The sequence below is a fragment of the Petaurus breviceps genome, unplaced genomic scaffold, assembly GCF_028583685.1.
Source record: "Petaurus breviceps papuanus isolate PSGF00001 unplaced genomic scaffold, PetGlider_PUasm1.0 90579, whole genome shotgun sequence".
In the NCBI taxonomy this organism is placed as follows: domain Eukaryota; kingdom Metazoa; phylum Chordata; class Mammalia; order Diprotodontia; family Petauridae; genus Petaurus; species Petaurus breviceps.
In genome coordinates this window covers 5,706,420-5,713,602 of record NW_027187278.1, presented here as the reverse complement: position 1 = coordinate 5,713,602, position 7,183 = coordinate 5,706,420, and positions in this window count along the sequence as shown.

Here is a 7,183-nt window from a genome sequence, read left to right as displayed (position 1 = left end):
TGCAATAAAGGGCCATGGAAAGACAGACTAAAAACTCATTAGAAAGTAAACAATTTAATCCTAAAGAATGAGTGGGCCAAACAAGAAATCATAGAAATAATTAGAAATTCATTCAAAAGAATGACAACAATGAGACAACATACCAAAATTGGTGAGATGCAGCAAAGGCAGCCCTTTATCCCTGATTGCATACATGAATAAATTTGAGAAAAGAGAGGTCAATGAATCAGGCATACAATTGAAAAAGATAGAAAAAAAATGAAAATCCACAATTAAATACTAAATTAGAAATATTGAAAAATAAAGGAGAGATTAATAAAATTTAAATTAAGAAAACTATTGAATTAATAAATAAAACTGAGCTGGTTTTATGGAAAAAAACAAATAAAATTGATAGAGCCTTAGTCAATATGGTAAAAAAAGAAAGACAAATCCAAATCATGAGTATCAAAAACTAAAAGGGTGAATGTACCACCAATGAAGAGGAAATTAAAACAAAAATTAGGAATTATTTTGCCAAGTTTTATGCACATAAATTTGACAATCTTAATGAAATGGATGAATATTTACAAAAATATAAGCTGCCCAAATTAACTGAAGAGCAAGCAAATTACATAAAAAATCCCATATCAGAAAAAGAAAGCAAATAAGTCATTAGTGAATTCCCTAGGAAAAAATCTCCAGCGCCATATGGATTTACTAGTGAATTCTATCAAACACTTAAAGAACAATTGATTCCAACACTCTACAAACAATTTGGGAAAATTAGTGAAGAAGGAGTCCTACCAAATTCTTTTTATGACACAAATATGGTAGTGATACCTAAATCAGGAAGAGATAAATCAGAGAAAGAAAATTATAGGCCAATCTCCCTCATGAATAAAGATGCAACAATTTTAAATAAAATATTAGCCAAAAGAATGCACCAACTTATCACAAGAATAACACATTTTGATCTGGTAGGTTTTATTCCATTAATGCAAGGATAGTTTAATATTAGGAAAACCATAAGTATAATTGATCATGTCAACAATAAATCTAGCAAAAAACCCCATGATTATTTCACTATATGCAGAAAAGTCTTTTGACAAAATACAACATCAATTTCTATTAAAAAAACAATAGAAAGTATAGGAATACACGGAGCCTTCTTTAAAATAATAGGTAGCATCTTTTTAAAACCATAAGCAATTATTATATGTAATGGGGAGAATCTAGAAGCATTTTCAGTAAGATCAGTGGTGAAACAAGGATGTCCACTATCACCCCTCTTATTCAGTCTGGTACTAGAAATGTTAGCATTAGCAATTAGAGAAGAAAAAGAAATCAAAGGAATCAAATTAGGCAAAGAGACCAAGATATCACTCTTTACAGATGATATGATTATATACTTATAGAATCGTAGAGAATCAAGTAAAAAACTACTTGAGACAATAAACAAATTTGTCAATGTTGCAGGATATAAAATAAACCCACATAAATCCTCAGTATTCATGTATATTTCTAATGAAATTCAACATCAAGAGATAGAAAGAGAAATCCCATTTAAAGTTACTGTGGACATTAAAAAAATATTTGGGTCCCTTACCTACCAAAACAAACACAAGACTCATATGAAGACAATTACAAAACACTTTTCACACAAATAAAGTAAGATCTAACTAATTGGAAAGACATCAGTTGCTTGTGGCTGGGTCGAGCTAATATAATAAAAATGACAATTTTACTTAAATTAAATTATATATTGAGTACCATACCAATCATTTTACCAAAAGAAAAATACTTTTAGAGCTAGAAAAAATAGTAACAGAAGTAATTTGGAAGAACAAATAGTCCAGAATATCAAGGGAATTGATGAAAAGCAATGCTAGGGTTGGTGGACTAGCTATACCAGATTTTAATCTGTATTCTAAAGCAGCAGTCCTCAAAACTACTTGGTTCGGATTAATGGAATAGATTGGGTACAGGAGACTCAGCAGTCAATGACTATAATAATCTACTGTTTGACACATTCAAAAAACCCAGTTTTGGGGATAAGAACTAATCATTTGACAAAAACTGCTGGGAAAACTGGAATATAGTATGGCAGAAACTGGGCATAGACCATTATCTAACACTGTATACCAAAATCAAGTCCAAATGGGTGCATGATTTAGGTATAATGACTGATACTGTAAGCAATCTGGGAAAGCAAGGAATAGTTTACCTGTCAGATTTGTGGAGAGGAGAAGACTTTATGACCAAACCAAAATTAGAGGGCATTATAAAATGCAAAATGGATAATTTTGATTACATTAAATTGAAAAGCTTCTATACAAACAAAGCCAATGTAACCAGAATTAGGAGGGAATGAAAAATTGGGAAAGAATGTTTACTACCTATGTCACTGATAAAGGACTCATTTCTAAAATATACAGAGAATTGAGTTAAATCTATAAGAATACAAGTCATTCCCCAATTTATAAATTGTCAAAGGATATGAACAGGCAGATTTCCCAGGACATAATTAAAGGTATTTATAAGTATATGAAAAAATGCTCTAAATCACTATTGATTAGAGAAATGCAAATCAAAACAACTCTGAGGTACCACATCTCACCAGTCTGATTGCCTAAGATGAAAAAACAGCAAAATGACAAATGCTGGAGAGGATGTGGACAAATTGGAACACTAATGCTTTGCTGGTGCAGTTGTGAATTGATCCAACCATTCTGGAGAGCAATCTAGAATCATGCCAAAGGGCTATAAATGATTTCATACCCTTTGACCCAGCAATACCACTTCTAGGGTTGTATCCCAAAGAGATAATAGAAGAGGGGGAAAGACCCAAATGTACAAAAATATTTACAGTAGCTCTTTTTGTGGTAGCAAAGAATTGGAAATTAAGGGGGTGTCCATAAATTAGGGAATGGCTGAAGATGTTGTGGTATATGCCTGTTATGGAATACTATTATGCAATAAGAAATGAGGAGCTCATGGACTTCATATTTACCTGGAGAGTTTTATATGAACTGATGCTGAGTGAGAAGAGTAGAGCCAGGAGGATTTTGTACACAATTACAGACACAACAAATGTATGAGGAATAACTTTGATAAACTGGACTCTTCTCAGCAATCCAGAGTCATAAGTCCACCCCAAAAGACTTATGATGGAGAGAGATGTTTACATCCAGAGAAAGAAATGAGCTTGAACTCAGATTGAAGCAAAGTACCTGCTCTTTTTCTTGTTTGGCTTTGTTCCCTCTTTCCCATTCATTCCATCTGATACAATCCTTCTTTATAACCTGCCTAATGCCTAATGTGAAAGTATTTGCAGATACTGTACTTGATTGTATGCCACCGTGGGGGGGCGGTAGAGTAAACTTGAAACTCAAGGAATTTTGGAACGGACTCCAACTCCATGTACCCCCACTTCAACATAGCCCTAGACAAACAGACAACCACCAGTGACCAGACCACCAAGTTCTTTCAGCGTAGCCCTGGAGAAACACAGAAATATCCCAAAGACCTCTGCATATGCCAGACACCATCACTAGGAACCCAGCTCAGCACCAAGCAAGATGCCAGACCCTTACAGCTTTGAGTAGCACCAGCTAAACCCTACCCCACACACTCATTGTAATACTAGACATGAAGGTCTGCTCTAGACCTCAGTGAAACATCAGCACAGTACCTGGTAAATAGTTAGGGTTTGCAGTCTCTGGCACAAGAAGCCTGAGACAATCTCCCACTCACTGAAGTAGCAGAGCTCAAATTTAAAAGAAATGAAAAAAGGGGGAAAAATAGATGAACAAAAACTATAAAAGAATCTGACCATAGAAAGTTATGATGATGATGGGGAAGATCAAGACACTCAGAAGAGGAAAACAATGACAAAACACCTATGGGGGAAAAAAAAAGAGAAAGAAAAATGGGAGGTTGTCTCAGGCCCGGAAATAATTCATGGAAGAATTGAAAAGGAGTTTAAAATCAATTAATAGAAGTAGAAAAATGCTTGCCAAAAGAAATGAGAGTAAGATAAGAGAATTGTGGGAAAAAAGTCAACAGCTTGGAAAAAGAAAAATACAATTGGCCAAATGGAAAAGGAAGTATAAAACAACTCTTTAAAATTACAATTCGGCAAATGGAAAATGATGACTGTGAAATGTTAAGAATCAAACTTTTTTTTTTGCTTTTTGGAGGGCAATTGTGGTTAAATGACTTGCCCAAGGTCACTCAACTACTTTTTGTGTTAAGTGTCTGAGGCTTAACTAGAAACTTGATCCCCCTGACTCCAGGGCTGGTGCCCTAGGCACCACCTAACCACACAGCAATTTTTTAAAATGAAAAATAATACATGATAATGTGAAATACCTCAGTAAAAACAACTGCACTGGTAAATAGATCCAGGAGAAATAATTTGAAAATTATTAGACTACCTGAAAATCTTGATAAAAAAAGAGCCTAATATATTTCAAAAAATTTATCAAGCCAAACTCTCCTGATATTCCAGGACCAGAGGGTAAAATAGAAATTGAAGGAATCCACTTATCACCACCTGAATGAAATTCCCAAATAAAAATGCCAATGAATATTATAGTCTAATTTCAGAGCTCCCAAATCAAGAAGAAAATATTGCAATCAGCCTTAAAGAAACAACTCAAATAGTGTGGAGTCATAGTCAGGAAAAAATAAGATTTAGCAGGTTTTAGATTTAAGGATTGGTGGTCTTAGCATATGATTTTCCAGTGCACAAAGGAGTTAGGATTATAATGTATAATTACCTACTTGGTGAAGTTAGGCATAAAACTTCAAGGTGAAAAATGATTATTCAATGAAATAGAAGGATTTCAAGCATTCATAAAGAGAAAACCAAAACTGAACAAAAATTTATCTCCAATATCAAGACCCAAGAGAAGTCTAAAAAGATAAAAATGGAAAATAAAACAAAATGTATTCAAAAGAGCTGAATGATTTACTTGCAAATATGATCCTTGTAATTGTTAAAAATTACACCACTAATGATACATAGAATATATATATATATGTGTGTATATATATATATACACCCACCAAAGGTATGGAAATAATGTGAACTTGAGAGAATTACATAAACAAAAAACTTAAGAGATGAGAAAGAGGAGTGCAGAAAGGTGCAGAAAGAAGAGAGAGATATAATGTGATGAATTGTTTCACATGAAGAGTCACCAAAAACTCATTAGAGTAGAGGTGAAAATGGGAGGATGAGTGATGGGCATTTCTTTAACTTTATCATCATCAGTATTGGCACAAAGAGAGAATAATATATATAATCAGATGAGTATGGAAATCAATATTACCTGACAGAAAAGTAGGAGGGAGAGAGGGGGAGGAGAAAAAAAGATCAAAAAAAGGGATTTGGAGACTGACAGAAGAGAGGGCAGCCCTGGGCAGGCAGTGGAGAGAAATAAATCACTTGGAGGAGTGAAAGGGTGAAAGGAGAGAGGGGATGAAGAAGAGGAAAGATTATATGAAGGTAAATATATATTCATCATAACTGTAAGTGTGAGTGGGGGTGAACTCTCCCCTAAAACTGAAGCAAATATCAGACTGCAACAAAAACCAGAACCTTACAATATGTTGTTCACAAGAAAGGCATTTGAAGCAGAGAGAAATATGCAGAGTAAAGGTATGGAGCTAGAACAGAATCTATTATGCTTTGGCTGAATTAAAAGAAAAAAAAACATGGTTAACAATTCTGATCTCAGACAAAACAAAAGCAATAATAGATCTAAGCACCATAGATAATAAAGTAATATCAATATTAAGCACATATGCCCCAAATGGTACAGCATCCAAATTTTTAAAAGTGAAGTTAAGTGAGTTACAGGTTCATGGCCACATAAGAGATAGAGAGAATTTAAAAATGTGAAATAGATAATTTTCATTATTTTGAATTAAAAATATTTTGTACAAACAAAACCACTGTAACCAAGAATAGAAGGAAAGCTGAAAGCTGGGAAATGATCTTCACAGCAACTGTCTCTGATGAAGATGTCATTTGTCAAACATATAGAGAAATGAGTCAGATTTACAAGAATAAAAGCCTTTCCCCAATTAATAAATGATCAAATGATATGAAAAGGCAGTTTTCAGATGAAGAAATCAAAGCTGTCTATAGGTATCTGAAGAAGTGCTCTAAATAACTTTTGATTACAGAAATGCAAATTAAAATAACTCAGGGGTATGATCTTATAATTATCAAATTTACCAATTTGACAAAAAAAAGAGAATGATAAATGTTGGAGAGCAAGTGAGAAAATTAGGACACTGGTGTTCTGTGGATGGAGTTGTGAACTGATCTAACTATTCTGGAGAGAATTTGGAATTATGTCAAAGGGCTATAAAATTGTGATCCAGCAATACCACCTACTAGGACTGTATCTCAAAGACATGATAAAAAAGAGAAAAGGACCTAGTTTTGGAAAAAAAAATATTTATAGCAGCCCCTTTCATGGTGGTAAAATATTGGAAATTAAAGAATTATCTATCAATCAGGGAATAACTAAAGAAATTGTGGTATATGAATACAATGGAATATTGTCATGCCATAAGAAAGGATGAATAGGCAGATTTCAGAAACACCTGCAGAGACTTGTATTAACTGATGAAAAGTAAAATGGACAGAACATAGAAAATATTGTACACAGCATCAGCAACATTGTGTGAAGAGCAATTATAAATTACTAAGATCTTATCAGCAACACAATGATCCAAGACAAGAACAAAGGACTCATGAAGGAAAATGCTGTTCACATCCACATAAATAGCTTATGGACTCTGAATGTATATGGAAACATTCTTTTTAACTTCCTTTTTCTTTTGCATGTTCTTCTCCTTCTGACTAGTTTTTTCCTCCACAACTGTGACCAATATGGAGACATGTTTTACAAGATAGCACATATATAATCTATATCAAATTGCCTAACAATGTTGGAAGAAGGGAGTTGATTGAGGGAAGAAAGGAAATTTGGATATCAAAATCTCATAAAAATCAAGGCCAAAATTTTCTTGATGTGCAATTGGGAAAATAGTATTAAAATAATGAAAGAAAGAAAGAAATTAAGAAAAAAAGTAAAGAGGAAGGAAAGAACAAAATTTTTCTGTTAAATTTTAAATGGATCTAGGTTTTATTGAAATTGAGAAGAATTCCTTTAAAAATAAG